The sequence below is a fragment of the Mytilus galloprovincialis genome, chromosome 9 (genome assembly GCF_965363235.1).
Source record: "Mytilus galloprovincialis chromosome 9, xbMytGall1.hap1.1, whole genome shotgun sequence".
In the NCBI taxonomy this organism is placed as follows: Eukaryota; Metazoa; Mollusca; class Bivalvia; order Mytilida; family Mytilidae; genus Mytilus; species Mytilus galloprovincialis.
Genome location: NC_134846.1, coordinates 63,332,100 through 63,350,656, shown reverse-complemented (window position 1 = coordinate 63,350,656; position 18,557 = coordinate 63,332,100). Strand labels below are relative to the sequence as shown.

The 18,557-nt window shown below is 32.3% G+C and overlaps 1 protein-coding gene and 1 long non-coding RNA gene across 2 annotated transcripts in view; one reads left to right on the top strand and one right to left on the bottom strand.

The window, feature by feature from the left end:
- The window catches only part of LOC143045583 (uncharacterized), a 45,051-nt gene that overhangs the window by 24,004 nt on the left and 2,490 nt on the right, over positions 1–18,557 (top strand). The window lies entirely within an intron of this gene.
- Positions 8,129–13,662, bottom strand: LOC143045582 (uncharacterized). The gene is made up of 2 exons (XR_012968979.1): positions 12,794–13,662; positions 8,129–9,437 (listed from the first exon to the last, which is right to left on the bottom strand). It is a non-coding gene; the product is annotated as an uncharacterized LOC143045582 (long non-coding RNA).

Sequence of the window (18,557 nt, the reverse complement as noted above, 5' to 3'; positions counted from 1 at the left end):
GCATAATAGATAATATGCTATTTTGCCAGCTCAGATTCAAATAACTTAATTAAAATCGGCTATTTTATAGGCACCGGAAATATTTGTGAACTTGGACAGAAGCCCATAACAATCAAAATATAGTGTCTACGGCAAACGAAGGCGAGACATTGTGTTCCGCGAAACCCTTACTAATTTTATTTCATACAGTTAAAAATCTAAATTTTATTTTTATGCATACAATGTCCGACGCATTATATCTACACAGAGTGACTGGTTCTAGAAATTATTTCAACTACATGTTTGATATAATTGATTGCAAATAAATGAATGATCTATGTATTTTTATTTTCATGTTATATATTTTTTCACTTTGACGGTTAAATTTTATAAACGATTATATCTAAAAAATATTGTAAGCTGTTTTCGTATTCACTACAAGCATAGCAGAAATTATTTGATTCTTTTATGTTAACATGCACTGCAAATTTTTGTAGTTCTGTACCTATATACTTATCAACAGGACATATTAGGTTATAATTAATAAATGAGTAGTTGACAATATTTAGAACGTGTCGGTTTTTCCTTGATATTGCCGAAAATCAGTGATCCGACTGACACGAGCGAACTGACATAACAACTGATTAAACAATCATAATCTCTTTTTTTTTATGTTACAAAGTTCCTTATATTATCCATTGTTATCAGAATCGTATGTGTTAATTTAGAGCAAAAGATATTATTTTGTCAGAAAAATTTGATTCGTACAAATTAATTAGAACTACCTAAGAAAATGACATTTACCAAATAATTAGAAAATTTAAACATTTGTAATACCAAATACTTCATAATATACTTCTGAAACGACTTTTCGTCCTGAATATGCATGAAATTTTTGCCACTGGACGTTTAAACAACCACTGTATAATCAATTAATCAAATTTTTCTCTCAGTAAAAATGACTTAAACAATATAAGACACAATTGGTGTCTGTTGTTTGTTTGTACAGTAATCATACTGAATGTGTTTATATTCCTTATACAATTTCAAGTATGTAAGAAAATTTATACATATTTTCAAACATCCTGACACTCAAATTTCTAGGAGGTGAGATTCACTGGGTTTTATCTAAAACTCTTTGGGAAAATGCAATTTTTAATTCCAATTTGAAACCAAACGGTAATAGATATCCCAAGGTTTTTTTTTAAATGCTTGTCTAATTTGATAAGGAGATTTGAAAAAATCTATCTCAATGGTAGTTGAAATTATTCAGTGCAATCATTTTGTGTCCGTCGTTGTCTTTCATACATATCAATTGGTGTATCCACTGTTTGCTGTTCGTAATCTGTTGTTTATGGCAGTCAGGCCTCGCAATCGGTGTCCAAATTTAAGCCCCCACTTAGGTAAATTAATGATTATTTATAGGGGAGGGGCTATTTTTCTCGATGCAAACATTATTTTCCTTCCTGAAAAAAAAACCAAAAAAACAGCTTAACATTAAATCATAAACCGATGCATATTAAATGATTTTTAAAAAAATTAAAAACATATTTTATGGTAAATATATCTAAATGTCTGGGTAATTTTCCTCTATAAATAATTATTTTTTTTCTTCATTTTTTAAGGTAATAGTGTTATCAGTAATGTAATTTGACACGTGTCTTATAGTTCAATGATTTTCGGAAAAAATTAACGAAAACCGGCACAGGCATTGTTTAATTATTATTTGTGATCTTTTATTGATTAAATATGAATATATACTTTTGTATGTGTGTATTGTATTGTGTGTGTGTATTGTATTTTGTTATTAAGTCGATTTGAAAAGCTCACTAGAGCTTGTGTTATGTAGTTTATTGAATATCGACTCTAAATAAAACTTTGAATCTTGAATCTTGAATGCATTAAATATCAATCTCTATCTAGATAAGAAATTTGTTTACATTGCACATCGCTCTTTTAGTCCTTAGTAGCATATTATAACATATTAGTTCACTTAGGAGTCCTTAGCCGTGTTTAGACGCACCATTTTCTGCTCTTTGGTTGGATTGTTGTCTCTTTGACACATTCTCCATTTCAATGCATTTTATTCAATTAGTTGTGATTCTCTTTATCTCTCTGTTTTATGTTTTTGCAGACAAAAACATTTCGCAGAATTAATCTAAAATAGCAGACATTAAACTCTTTCTTCAAAAAACTTTTAGCATTTTAACATTTTTTCGAGATTTAACCATTAGCTTAAGAGCATATGTCCCTTCTTTTTAGAAATTTGGCTTGATACCGTATGGAGATTTTTGTTCCAACTATTATGAAGAAATTAACGACTTTGTTTAACTAGATAAATATTCAACAAAAAATACCGTTTTTTTCTTAAATCAATTTCTTTTAACAAAAATCAATTTTAACAAAGAATTGCTACACAAATGTAGTAAGAACCCAATTTTGTAACGAAGATATTCCTTATCTCTTTACCGAAATCTGCATATCTTAATATTTTGAAACATAAAATGTTAAGGGTGTCTGCTCAAAGGACAGAAATGTCCAAGAAACCGAAATATTAAGTAAATGTCGAATAATTCAAACCCATTTGTCTTTTAAATTTAGCACATGAAGATATAATTTTTAGCACATATACACATGTACAAATTGATTTTGTAAAAAAAATCACTATCGGTCTAAAACTGTATCGCATGCCCATAAATGTCTTAAAGCTTTAAATGTCAGATCATGAGGGTCTGAATTGGGATTCATTATAACTTACTTTATAATTTTAGGTAATTTGTTTTATAATTCGTTTTACCTTTTGCCGATCATTCTTTATTCCATATATTCTAGTACCTCATAATTTTCTTTTCTATTTGTCTGGTTATTTTTTGTATTTTTTTTGTCTATAATTTCCTTCTATAAACCCCCATTCACACCCTCGTGTATAATGGAAGACGATAAACATTTTAGTATACATACCTCCCGTTGTCACTTTCACCTGACGTACAAATCACACATTGTTATTACGGCCGTTATTTCCACCTGGACACAAGACTTATATAATATATATATTACGTAATAATAACGGATATAGTAAATTCAGTAGAATATAACATGTAGCAACGCACTGACTTCTTAAATGTATTTTGAACTGACAATTGTAAATAGTATTTTTAGTTATTTTAAAACTAAGAATGAAAATCGGCAATATGTCAAAGAGGCAACAACCCGAAAAGAACAATTCAGACATCTTATACGTTCAGGTATTTCACATCCAAAATTTTATGGAAATATTCTTTATAAAGCACAAAAATGTCAGTATTCTCCTCAGAAACTAACAAAACCTTTAAATAGACTTATTAAAAGGGGATATAGTTACGATACTGTTGTCAGGTCATTAAAGATTGCATATTTTGGCTTTAACATTGATTCACTGATAGGGTCTTTGCATCGGAACTAAACACATTTATTTATAAAAAAACAGTTGTTGGCATGACACGGGTTATGTTCTTCTCATATATTTTATGATAGTATGATACTAAACCCCTAACGGGAGGGATTGTACCTGATATTCATATGATGAAGACATAATCTTTCAATCAGTTTAATTGAGGTCTGGAGCTGGCATGTCAGTTAACTGCTAGTAGTCTGTTGTTATTTATGTATTATTGTCATTTTATTTATTTTCTTTTGTTACATCTTTTGACATCAGACTCGGACTTCTCTTGAACTGAATTTTAATGTGCGTATTGTTATTCTTTTACTTTTCTACATTGGCTAGAGGTATAGGGGGAGGGTTGAGATCTCATAAACATGTTTAACCCCGCCGCAATTTTGCGCCTGTCCCAAGTCAGGAGCCTCTGGCCTTTGTTAGTCTTGTATGATTTTAAATTTTAGTTTCTTGTGTATAATTCGGAGTTTAGTATGACGTCCATTATCACTGTACTATTATGCATATTTTAGGGGCCAGCTGAAGGACACCTACGGGTGCGGGAATTCTCGCTACATTGAAGACCCATTGGTTGCCTTCGGCTGTTGTTTGCTCTATGGTCGGGTGGTTGTCGCTTTGACATATTCACCATTTCCTTTCTCAATTTTAATTGACAACCGAAGGCTACCAGTTATATTTGCTAATGTTTTAGTTTCGAATAAGGCAAAAGCCATTGTATTTTCAGAAAATCTCTAAACGGATAATGAGAGTTTAGCGACCTTGACTTGCTTACAGCCCTAGCACTGTCTCTAAACATTGCCGAATTTAAGAGCCTATATCAATTAAGGGATACCTAGCTTTTAGTGTTTACAAAAATATCCATTTCAGAACCAAATTGTGGCTTCTTTATATTTATACCAAAATTGAGTTCAAGGCAGTATTTTGTCGAAGAGAATTATTACCGAAAGTGCAACATGCGAGAAGAAGTTTCATTTCCCTTATTGTTTTAGTGATGTGACTAATCTTTCGAGGTTACGTCACGGAAATATATCTTAAATGAAAAGGTGCAACTGGGTGCATCCCTAAAAAACAAATTTAAAAAAATCTAAATATATAAAATGACGGGTATTCGTCAATCAGACAGCAATCCAACATATGAACATAAACACAAGAAAGTTACCTGACATCTAGAATAAGAGGTTTAAGCATACATGTACCCCGCGCTGGTATCAACTTACTGAGTTGTGAGTAAAATTCAATATACATGTAGGACTGTGAAATGGGAAATACACGAAAGATTTGTTTTTATACGTACGATTGAGTATCATTCCCTTAATACATACGGGTCCACAAACTATTCATATCATTGTATAATGGTAAATGATGATCTCATTAAAGGAACAAATTAAGTAACGCTACATGTAGAAGCAAGAATAATAAAGCTTTTGTCCAAGTTTAATAGAGTTCCAGGATAGTTTAAGAAACGGTCATTAAAATATCAAAAACTTTAACCACAGAGTGAATATTTGTAGACGCCGCCGACGCCGACGGAATGTAGGATCGCTTAGTCTCGCTTTTTCGACTTTACTATATCCGTTATTATTACGTAATATATATATTATATAAGTCCTGTGTCCAGGTGGAAATAACGGCCGTAATAACAATGTGTGATTTGTACGTCAGGTGAAAGTGACAACGGGTGGTATGTATACTCGAAAAAAAACCCATACAAATCAGATTTCCTTCTGACATACGGGCGCACTACGCTTTTTTTATACGCCCGTCAAAAATGTCCGTCCGTCCGCATGTCCCACTGAAACTTGAGAACCGCTTCTCCATTTCATGAAACTTAACATAGTTGTTTCTTATGATGGATTTCAGAATTTACTCACATTTTTAGTGAAACCATTTGTATATATACAAGCATCTTTGTCGGAGTTAAAATAAAAACAAAACACTTATAAATATATATATTCCTTTTGTCGTCGTATATCTTACATAAACATTTTAACAAGCTGACCACACTCTTACTTATAAGTTAGCACACATCAAAGTCGTGCTCCTATGGCAAACAATTTTGTTGGGAAAGAAATAAAACAACAACAAAACTATTTGTCCTTTTCATCATTTTTAATAAGAACAACACATTTAATTATAAATATTTGAAGCATAAATCTTTTCGATACAATTGTTTTAAATTACTTAGAATAAAAAAGATCGTCATTGTTTAATCAGTTGCTATGTTATTTGGCACGTGCCAATCGGTTCATTGATTTTCGGCATATCAAAGAAAAACCAGCACGTGTCTAAATAATGTTGAATATCTCGTTTATTTATGATTATTTTTCTGTAAAATTTGAAATTTATGCATTAAATATCAATCTCTAACATGATATATAAAAATAATACATATAACAGCACTCCTTCTAGTCCTTAGTGGCATTGTATATATACACAAAAAACGATTGTATAAGGAAACTGATAAATATCATGACTTTGGAAACAAGTGTTTTGAAGTAAAGAATTAAGATTTTTATGATTAAATTTCCGTCAACAGGAAAGGGAAAACATGACAAATGTAACTAGAACAATTGAAGGTCTTTCCACCATACGATATAGTTTGATGTTAAAAATAATAATCTCAGTTTTAAGGAGGGGACCAACCTATTCAGTAACAACGTATTATTGTGAATTATTTTTTCGGATAATAATCTTTTAGACATACATTAAAAACGGTGTCATTGATAGGCAACCATGAAATGAATCCGTGAAAGTGTTCCATGTTTATTCCATTAAAATAAAGACTTGTTATGATAATACCATATATATAACTATTTTATAAAAAAAAAAAAAAAAAAGGAAAAAAAAAAAAAAAACAAGATTATATCTTAAACTTGTAAATCCAATTTCAAGTTTTAAAAGTTCCTCAATTTAAAATAATACATGATATATTTGCGTGATCTTATATTTGTTTAATTAAAATAATGCCTTCAAATATATATAATGTTTATTTTTATTCAATGCTCCACAAAACATTTAAGCTTAGTTTAAATGAAATTCAGAACAGAGAATTCAAACACTGTTGAAGAGAATATACATATTCGTGTTAATTCGCCTCAGTTTAATTTGTTAATTCAAGTTTGACATTTAACATTTTTATCCGCAATCCACATTTACCCGACAATCTTGTATATTGTATTTTCTCAATGGAATAACATAACGTGCATGTGACCATCAGAAACTAAGACAACAATGATATTTATAATGGTATTTATCAAAACTTAAATATTTGAAAATATCTTAGTAGCATATGAATTTGCCAAAAAAGCGGAGAATTATAATCCAGCCTAGGATTTACAACCAAGGATTTGTATAGTTTCTTTTCAATAAAATATTGTTGGTGTTTTTGGCGACTATAGCAGCAACATTGCCGTTATTAAATAGAAATATAAAATTTTCGCTATCTGATAATTATAGGTTAAAATGTTCATTAAAATGTATAATATTTGTCTTAAAACTACATATAATGGGCATTTTAGAATGACATGAAGTTCATCTTCAATAGTAGAGCTACAACACATGTCATCTCGTGGATTTCTTTTCTTTCATACTTTCCAGTTTCTATTTTTTTAGTGGAGCTACCCCACATTTAAATTTTGCAAAAGCACATTTGTTTTTAATTGACAGAATATTTTTAACAAATAACAGTTGGCCAACAGTATATTTTTAAGTCCATTTTCGCTCAGTTGAATAGAAATTCCAATTTTAACTCTTCTGTCGTAGAAATGTCAATATCATGTTATTGTTTGTACGTACAACATGTATCATTATATCAAAATGTGTCATTCCCAGCCAAGATTCACTGAATAACCAAGAAATATTTACAGATGATAAAATATTTACACAAAAAGTCATAAATCTGTATGAACGTTATATACGATGAAGTTAATTAAGTGTTCACAAGAAAGTAAGTATGACTGCTTTAACCCACTATCATGTAAAAACCGCAATGTATGAACGTTACACAATTATCTCAGATGGTGCCATTAAAACAAAATGCATATATGGATTGGCGATATCTGGCCACTGCTTTTATTCATAATATAGATTCATATAATATATATATATGTAGATAGATAGATGTATATGTAGATAGATAAATGATTGGTTACCCGAAGATAATATGGCAACCTTGTAGATAGATAGATAGATATATTAAAATGTAAAGGTGCACCGTGGGATACACGGGTGCTTCAAATTTAGAAAACACCGTGGGATACACAAGTGTAGTCTGTATTATCCAAAAACCTAAAATGTCATAGTTAAAATTAAGATTCTATGCAGCGAATTCTGCCATTTACGGGAATCTATTTATGAGGCTTAAAGTTCAAATAAAGTCTTTAGTCTGAACAGCAAACGAGTCAAGATCATCCTTGTCTAAACTGGATTACCACTGCCACGGACAGAAACCTGAAAAATAAATGCAAAAGAGCAGTATCTCACACAAAAAGGAGTGGGAGGGCGGGTTACAAATTTTCCGCTAACAATACAAATTTACAGCTTGCTTCCTTGGAATTTCTGTAAAAGACTTAATTACGTCACAGAATATTACGTCACTCATATTGGTAAAGCTAAAAAAGGAAACACTATCTGACAGAGGCCCCAGCGATAACTGAATTTAAGTCTATTAACTTAAATTCCATTATCTCAGATGGTGCCATTAAAACAAAATGCATATATGGATTGGCGATATCTGGCCACAGCTTTTATTCATAATATAGATTCATATAATATATATATATGTAGATAGATAGATGTATATGTAGATAGATAAATGATTGGTTACCCGAAGATAATATGGCAACCTTGTAGATAGATAGATAGATAGATATATTAAAATGTAAAGGTGCACCGTGGGATACACGGGTGCTTCAAATTTAGAAAACACCGTGGGATACACAAGTGTAGTCTGTATTATCCAAAAACCTAAAATGTCATAGTTAAAATTAAGATTCTATGCAGCGAATTCTGCCACATTGACGGAGGAAAACAGAGACTCTGTCAACCGCCATAAAAAGGGCGGTTCGCTGCAAAGCTGTGAACCAGATAATTATGATAGATAATCTCTTGATTTTATCGAACAATTGTATGGAAAAATATTTACAAACACAAGTAAAAGAAACATACAAAATTAACCAAAACAACAACAAGTCCTATATACATATAGATGATTGTATCTGTATTATTATATCATATATAGGTTGTAACGTATGTGTATAACATATATGATAGTATCTGTATAAGTATATTCTAAATTAATAGTATCTGTAATTGTATATCATATATTGATGTACTATATTTGCATATCATATATTGATTGTAACTATAATTGTATATCATATACATGTAATGATTGTAACTTTATTTGTATATCCTATAATATATAACTAACAAGGAAAAGTGGAAGCACAGTCCTTGTTTTGAATAAAATGTTCCATTGCACCCTGTAATACGTTCAGCCACAATTCATTTCCTAAGGATGACAAGTGGACACCATCCGATTGAAAAAATTTTTGATCTGCATGAATATCTGGATGTTTAACGTAGTAACCCCCACAGCTAACTATAAAGGCGGCAATAGAGTTGTTTATCCTATAGCGACACAAGTCCATTGCTTTGTGGTCATTAGAATAACGCCATTTCAACCTGGTCAAAATTTGAGACCATACCAACTTAGAGGTGGGAAACTCCTTCATTATCCATCGAATCATGTTCTTTATTTCGTTACGCAAAAACCCCACTTTGGAATTACCCAAGTCATTACCCCCTACATGTAATAATAAAAATTGTGGTGGATCCTCATATTTTTTCATTGTTCTTAGCTGAGCTTTAACATGCCTCACTATCATGCCACCCTTGCCTTGCCACCAAAATGAGGCATTCAATCGACCTAGACCTAAGTTTACCCCACCAGGCCGATCACGAGCTGTCACAAAAGCGTGCTTGACTATAGATGATCCTACTATCCAGACATTTACAGGATCACCTACAATACCTATATATAATACAAATACAATCAACTACTTAAGGCAAATAAATGATACTAAATTCTTATGTAACCCTTGTAAGCATTGGAACTCCAGCGACCCAACCGCATTATTTCACTATCTGATACCCCATCCATTGACAAGGTGGTTGCTGCACCAATACGAAAAGAATGGGAACTATATCTAGTTTGATCAATACCAGACAAATCAATAGCCTTTTTTAATAAACTCACAAACTGATACCTAGATAAAGGACTACCATCAAAATGACAAAAAAGAGGACCTAAAACTGGGGGTCTCAACTTAATAAACTCGCTAACCAAATTAACAGGACAAATGTTCAAATCTGACTGAGGATAAATCCAAATGTTTGAACCTTTACCCAACTGGTCTGTTTTGGAAGAAGGAATGCACACCTGAAGCAAACCACTTAAAATATGTATGTCTGATAACTGTAATGTATGGCTCTGTAAACTATTAGTAACAACCAATTCTCCTACCCTAAATAAACCATGAAAAGCTAGTGAAAAGGCAGCTTTAAATAAACTTAATTCAAAGCGACTTTTACAAACACAATCTAAAGAAAAAATAATAGATTTCAGCATATCTCTGGTTATTGGTAAACGTAAATCATTTTTCTTAGGCCTTGAGCGTTTTATACCTTCTAACAGCTTCCGAACTACAAATTTTTGTGTAATGTCCTCATAATTGTTTGCCTTACTAAAAAATCCCAGTCCAGTAACGTAACAATTAATAGTTGAATGCGCTAATTTTTTCTTGAACAAGTAAGCAATAAAACTTAACAACTCACAAAGAGGAATAGGCCACATATTCATTAAACCATAGAGAGATCTAAACTCATAAAAAAGTGCTTGCCCTCTTTGGTATATCTGCAATGTACTGGGTGCTATGGAACTTTCAATCAAACTGCTTACTAAAGGTCTAAAATAACATTCATAAATTCCAGTGGAATTGGAGCAGGGTAAATATCTGCTGTTGGGGCCAAACATCTGAAACGATCCATCTGAAAACGAGAAATGGCATCGGCTATTTTATTCTCAGAACCCTTTATATGCACAGCAGTAAACTGAGAGTTATTAAGCATGGTTAACAACACCAGGGGACGAATAAGATTCATTATTTGCTTGTCCTTAGAAGTTCTCTTGTTAACTATACTCACTAGAGCTAAGTTGTCTATATTGAAGCGAATTTTCTTATTACGCAACAATTTCCCCCATAAATACAAAGCAAGAATAACAGGAATCAACTCAAGCAAAGCCAAATTTTTCAATATGGGTGATGAACACCAAATTTGAGGCCACTTAAACTGAGACCACTTACCATTAAAGAAAGCTCCACAACCTAAATATTGATTGCCAGAACTATCTGTGAAAAGCTGTAGAATATCATTTGATGACCAAACTCTTTCAGGGAAAAAACACTGACCATTAAAAATGTTTAAAAATTGTAACCAAAGCATAGCGTCAGCTTTAACCTCTTTATTTAATCTAACCTTATAGTGATGCTTTTTACACTTGACTGATGCAATGAGATCATAAAACCTACGTATAAAAGCACGGGAAGAAGGAATTGCCCTTGAACAAAAAGACATTAAACCTGTGATAGATTCCAGCTCTCTCAACATTATCTTTTTCTTCTGCAATAAAGAACTCAACTCAGACTGCAGTTTTTCCAATTTCTCTTGGGGAATAATAACCATCATACGAACAGTATCAATTACAAAACCCAAAAAGGGGATGACTGTATCAGGTCCAATTGTTTTGTTTTCTGCAATAGGAACCCCCAATTCATTACAAACCTTGCTAAAAGCTTCCATTAAAATACCACAATGGCCAGTTGATTTGGCACCAATAAAAATAAAGTCATCTAAGTAATGATCAACTGAATGTAACTTACTACGTTCTTCAACAAGCCACTGAAGGAACGTTGCAAACTTTTCAAATAAATTACACGATATAGAACATCCAAAAGGAAGAGATTTGTCGATGTAAAAGTGGTCATTGAATTTAATTCCAAGCAAATCAAAATCAGCAGGATTTACTATCAAATTCCGAAAAGCTGACTTAACATCAATTCTAGCCAGTTCTGATGACAAACCGCATTCATAAATTTTTTCTAAAATAGTGTCTAAAGAAGTGTAATTCACCTTGCAATATACTTGATCAATATATGAATTTACACTTTCACCTGGCGGGAACGATAAATTTGTTATAAGTCTCCAACTACTGTCTGATTTAGGCACAAGACCTATAGGATTTATACGGAGGGTTGAAATGGGCATAACTTTGAAAGGCCCTAACATTCTACCACGCTTCACCTCATCTTGCAACTTGTGTAAAACTGCATCACTATTTTGTACAGCTGAAATTAAATTTTTTGAAAAAGAATGAATGCGAGGGCCTGTATACTGGAGTCTGAAACCATGAGAAAAACCAAATAAAATTTCAGCAGCAACCACTTTGTCAGGGTAACTTACCAAACAAGCTTCTAAACATTTAATTCTTATGGGGGTATGCCCCATGTCCCATAAAAGCGTTAGCAGGTCTCTGTCGTGGGTTTGAACCAGGTTGCCTAAATGAAAAATTATATCTGCTTTGAGGTCTAGGTGACCTGAATCTTGGATTAGCATAAGTAGGTCTTTGATTATGCAAAGCCAATGTCTGCCCATTTGGGCAGGTTATAACAGGATGACCTGCACCACAACGCATGCAAACATGCTTATAAAAACAAGATTGTTTAAAACAACTACCCTCATAATTAAAAGTATAACATTTCAAGTTAGACACTGTGTTCAAGTTAACTGAAGTACTACCATTTTTGTTCTCCGTACTACCATTAATGTATATCAACCATAATTCAGAATCAACTGTAGCCCAGGAACCAGTAGGGTCGAAGGCTTTACGCAAACGAAATTGTTCATCATAATGCTTCCAACCTAAATTATTACAACGCTTGGCACCTAAACGTATTGTACTCATGTATTTGAGCAACTCCTGAAATCTTCCAGGATGAAGATTGCAATAAATGCTTGTAAATATTATAAAGGCGGATGTCCATACCTCAATACCAAAGATTTTTGACAGGTTTGGAGCAGACTGCATGACAAATTGCCCATTTTGTACCACTAACTTTTGCGTGTTTGAATCTGATGTCATGTTTTGTGCTAATAAAACAGCCAAATCTATATATTCACTTTTATAAATTTTGTCTTTTATATTTTGTGGTACATTTATTGCAATATCAGTATTTACCCCGTATATTTGCTGTGGGATATACATTTGTGGTATACTAGTATTGGATGAACATGTAGGTGTCAAGTTAATAAACTGATTACCTGCATTTTGCATGGGTACGTTATTGTCTGTGAGGTGTGTGTGGCTTGACACAGTGTGTGTATCTGCTGATGTGGAGCTCTGTTGGCTAGCAGTTGCATCATTGGCACCTAAATGTAGTGATGTGACAGATCCTACGTTGGTTGTGTAAGGGATAGGTCCAGATGTAGACATAGCTGTCGAAAATGTTGGTGGCCTTGTCATGGATGTCTGTGTCTGGTGTCCTGTTGCAAGTATTTCGGCCCTTGTAGTGGCGTTCCTCGGGAGAGTAATTTCCTGTCCCTTTGCTTTACGTTTCCTTGCTGTTCTTCTCAACATTGTGCTACAACTCAAAGAGTAAATCTTAACAAGTGTTTCATTATCACATTTTAGTAATAGCTTAACAAAATCAATTCACAATTTAATGTTAAAGCAAAATAATAATCACAATTACAAAATATTTTAGCTGTGACCGGTAACTTGTTGACATTTTAGTATGTTTTGTGATTTATCTCAACCATACATTGTACTCTTATATGTATACCGACCCTCGGACAAGAGCGGCGTAAACAACCAACAATCAATCATTGAATCAATCAGTTTTCCGATCAAGTGATCTGAATGATGTTCTGGTGTAGAAACACGCGAAAACAGTAGGGTACTTAACTATAATTGGTATACTCTAAACCCATTCTATGATCATTTTACGTAACGATTTGAGTTACTGCTATCTATCTGTCTCTGTGTAAGATTCCAAGTTTCAAACTAAGTTTGTTTGTATCGAGAGTTTCACTTCCGGTTTAAAAAGGTCCATTCGCCCCAAATTGGGAACGTCCTTTCGCCCCATAGCCGTGTACGTCCCTACGCACGTGGTCCGTAAATATCTTTTGTAGTGATATTATTACTTTTTCTATATATATATATATATAAGATCTGAATACATATAACGATGGCTACCTTTTAATGAAAACTTAATGAACATGCAGGGGCCCATCAAAAACGCATGTCTCCTGCTATATAATGATATGTTTCAATGATCTAGTTGCGAAAACTATAACGTTACTTATCTGTAACAGCGTATTAAATCACACAGCCGTTCTTTACGAGCTAAACCTAATATAAAAACAATTGTTTTAACTCATCGTCAAACATGTGTAACACGTTCACACGGTACCATGCCAGTCTAACTACGTGAATTCTAATTTAAATACGTGAATGAATTATAATTTAAATAAATAAGACATAAAGGACGATATCAATATTATTCATTTGAAAAACTTTGAACAATATCATAATTCGTAAGTTATATTGCTAAAATAAAATAACAATGTAAGACGAAGAATAGATTTATATCATGCCTTAGTCGCATGTGTTCGCCACGTGGCGATAATTTGGAATATCCAAAATTGGTAAAAGAAACCAAACTTTATAATGAAATTCAATGCTAAACGATATTAGATGCAGTGAAACACATCAACAATACCATACAAACCCTACTTTAGAATTAAAGATAGTTTTTAACAAATTTTCCGCTAACAATACAAATTTACAGCTTGCTTCCTTGGAATTTCTGTAAAAGACTTAATTACGTCACAGAATATTACGTCACTCATATTGGTAAAGCTAAAAAAGGAAACACTATCTGACAGAGGCCCCAGCGATAACTGAATTTAAGTCTATTAACTTAAATTCCATTAGAGATGAAAGTTTGACAAATGCACGTTATCTGGCCTTGCGGTCATAAAACTTTCGAGTCAGTTTTTTGTACTCGTACTCGAAAATCAACCAATCAAAATGCTGGATTTCATGTTTCGAGCATGATTTTTATGCTCCGAGCACTGATCAAAGTTTTATGACTTCAACCCCTGATATACACAATTATACACGATTGACGAACGCACGATACACGGTTAAGAATGAAAGATTGATGAACGCACGCTACACGATTAAGAATACACGATGCACGCACGTTACACGGAAAATACACGGAACGATGAATGATGAACGCACGATTGGTACACGCACGATACACGCACGATGCACGCACGCACGCAACACGCACGATACACGATGAACGCACGGAATAAAGGTCAGTTTGAATTTTAGAAGGTCTGTATCAAGAAAATCATGATTGAATCATGCTTTTAGAGCTGTCTATGCGGTATGGGCTTTGCTCATTGTTGAAGGCCGTACGGTGATCTACAGTTGTTTATTTTTGTGTCACTTGGTTTAAAATGCAATTCTTTTGCATTAAAAATACCTAATCTTTTGCATGATACTTTTATTTATCCGACGCTTTTACGATCAGCAAATGGCTTAAAAACTTTGACGGAAGTCAAATTTTCTTGTTGATTTAAATATTTTAATTATTCAAAAAAAAATATCTCCCAAAATAATATCACACAGAACGTGTCAAATGCTAAAGACACAACATGCTACACTTTCAGTAAATGGGAAATACAATTATATATTATAACGTTACATTCACGTTCCGTGCAAAAATCGTTCAATTTGGACGTGGTAACATTTACGGGAGACACGGACAACTTGATGGAAATTGATGAAAAATTTGGCGTGTCCTTAACCTTGAAGGCTTAACCAAATCTTTAAAAAAAATCACATTTCAGTAATAACATTTGTTTGCATAGTTCATTTGTCTGTCACAAATCTAAAATACCCTAAATTATCCTCGTACTCAAAAATCTTGAACAATGGCTCTATGGTAACATTTACGGGAGACACGGAAAACACTGAAAAAAAAATAAAATGGAAGAAGCTATGTTAAAAATAAAAATATTTTTGTAAAATTCAATAAAATCACATTTTTATGTAGAGGTGGCGAACCTTTCCTATTATTTATATAAAAATATTATTATATTGAAGTGTTAGCTTTCATTTTTGTGTACTCGAATTTTCAAATCTTACAGCTATATGGAATTTCGAAAATGGCTGCTAGATTGCGAACTGACATGATATTTATCGTGACCGTTTAACATAATAAATATGATCATATCATATACCATCTGTACAAATTTTATCGAAATCCATTCAGTAGTTAGTATTTTTTCTTCGTTTATATTTGGATGGTTGGCGCTTGTTGTTACGTCTTACACGGTAAATACGGCAAATTATGAACACAAAATCATTGTTTAATCATATAATGAGACATAACATTAAATTTATTAAAATCAGGTTTTTATTTAATTTCGATTCAAATGAAAAATCAAGACAAGTTACTATTCAATAATGCGTAGATTTGATTTGTTATTGTCATACTTATGCATTAAGAAATGGTCAAATGAAACATAGACAGAATACCGTGCGTAACGTCATAGAGTAAGTACTTTCCTAAATTACAGATTTCCTTAATGTTTTCAACAGAAAGCAATTGTACCAATTCATAAGCCAATAATATTTCTTGATAAACTTCTTACGTATATCATCATAATTTGTACATTGTAAAATAAAATGAAATTCACCCTCTACTACATTTTTATCACACATAATACACATTCTACTATTTCTACTTATTCCATAAAAACGACCAGTTTCAATGCATAGATTATGTGAGGACAGGCGAATGAATTCTCGTTATCCACTTACGAGCTATTACAGGAATACATTTTTGTAAATAAAATTGTAATTCTACATTTGACACAATTAAGAGATAACTGTATTGTATTTGAAGCTTTAAGGACGTTCATTGGTAGTTTTACTGTCGCAAATTTAGTTTACCTAGCGACGCGGAGCGGAGACAGGTAAACGGGTATTTGCGACAGTAAAACTACCGATGGACGTCCGCAAAAGCTTCAAATACAATACAGTTATCTCTATTCTAATGCAAAACAAGTGCATAATTAATTATCTATCATTATTGTAGTGTAAAATCTTAATTAAAGAAAATTCCGCGAAAAGATGTTCTTTGGTCCCTACACTAGGTGACGTCATAGGTATGCTTCTCATATAACAATGGAAATCTAACGTAATTGTAAAACGTAAATAGTTATATATTATTCATTTCTATGGATTGTACATCTGATGTATCAAGTGTATTTTTGTGACAAATCAATTAAGCATTCAGACAAAATCACTTAGGAGTATTATGAATATACAAATTTTAAATATTTCTCAAGACGAAAAAACTACGAAAATAACGTATTTGTATTATGATGTCTGCTGACGGAAATATTGCTTGTATGAATAAGGGCAACAGTAGTATATTGCTTTTCAATAAAGCATAAAACGATTAAGCGAAACAAGTCCTGGTCAAAAAACCAAAACCGAGGGAAACACATCAACTGTAAGAGGAAAACAACAGAAAAATAGAAACACTTAACTTATTCAAAAAAAAAACAAACGCCAACATACATAAAAAACCAACTATTGGATAACAACTGCCATATTCTTGACTTAGAAAAGGACATTTAAAGAAAAAAACAGTTGGTTTGAACCTGTTTTTATGGATAACCAACATCCCGCTTATATGGCAATGTTCAGAATACCGCTAAAATGATAACATTACGTGACAAGATGGCATTATAAACCATAATTGGCAAAATATTTTTTCAATAGATTAATGTATTAAATTGTCTAGTAACTTTTAATTAATATCAAACGAGTTCCATATAGAATTGAAAAATAAATATAAATAAAAAATGTCAATGGAGATGGACAGTTTAGAAATAAATATGAACTAAACTAAACGATTTTTTCAAAAGACTGCTTTACATTTTAAAAGAAGAATTCTTAGTGAAATACCCGAGAAACTTTACTCCAGTAAAACAGAACTATCATTTCATAAATAGTATCCGTTAAGTACGCTTGAGGTCATAATAATTGGGAAAGTATGATAAAGTAGTTACGCACAAATACAATTTAGGCCAAAAATGTTCATATTGACACAACTGTACTAGAGGCAGTTACAACCTTAGCTTAGGCAAATCTGATAGTGTTAAGCGTATTACTATATAAGAATAGTTATCAAAGGTACCAGGATTATATTTTAGTACGCCAGACGCGCGTTTCGTCTACATAAGACTCATCAGTGAAGTTGAAGAGCAATGAGGATCCAAAATTCTAAAAAGTTGTGCCAAATAGAAATTGTTATCTGAGGAACAAAATCTATTGAAAATCTAAAAATTTAGTCGAGGCATGGAGATAAATTTATTTTAACCACAAATAGTAAGAGAGGAATTTGTTATGAATAGAATTTTGAATATGGGAAGGATTAAGTTGATACTGAAGATTTCACATCTTGATATGACAAATGGTTGTTTGTTTTTTTCAACAATCATCAAAAACAAAAATATTTCAGATGTACGAGTAAATCATTTATTTCTTTAGTTTATTGTTGTTTACACTGCATCAAATGGTAAATAACTCAAGCATGTGTCACACGTATAATTTCAATATAAAAAAATAGGTATTACTGCATGTATTTTTCTTTGGAAGCTGTCATAGAAATCCGTCCACCAGTATTTGCAAGTTCTACAACAATTTTATCATAATTCACCTTAAAGCTGGAAACTTTTTTGAAATTTTTCAAACCTATAAACTAATTTCAAAGAAAAAAAAGAAACCCAGGGATTTCTCTTTTCTTTTGAAAGTTCTGAAATTTTCCATTTGGGGGGAGTATTCAAACATAATTTGTATTTTAATTTCTTAACGGTTAAAATAAAATCGAAATATTTTATATGTTTGAATGATGCATTACCAAAATTTATTTTTTGTTATTTTGGGGTTTATGTTGGAGTGGTTAAGGGAATAGATACTCAACTAGATATCTCT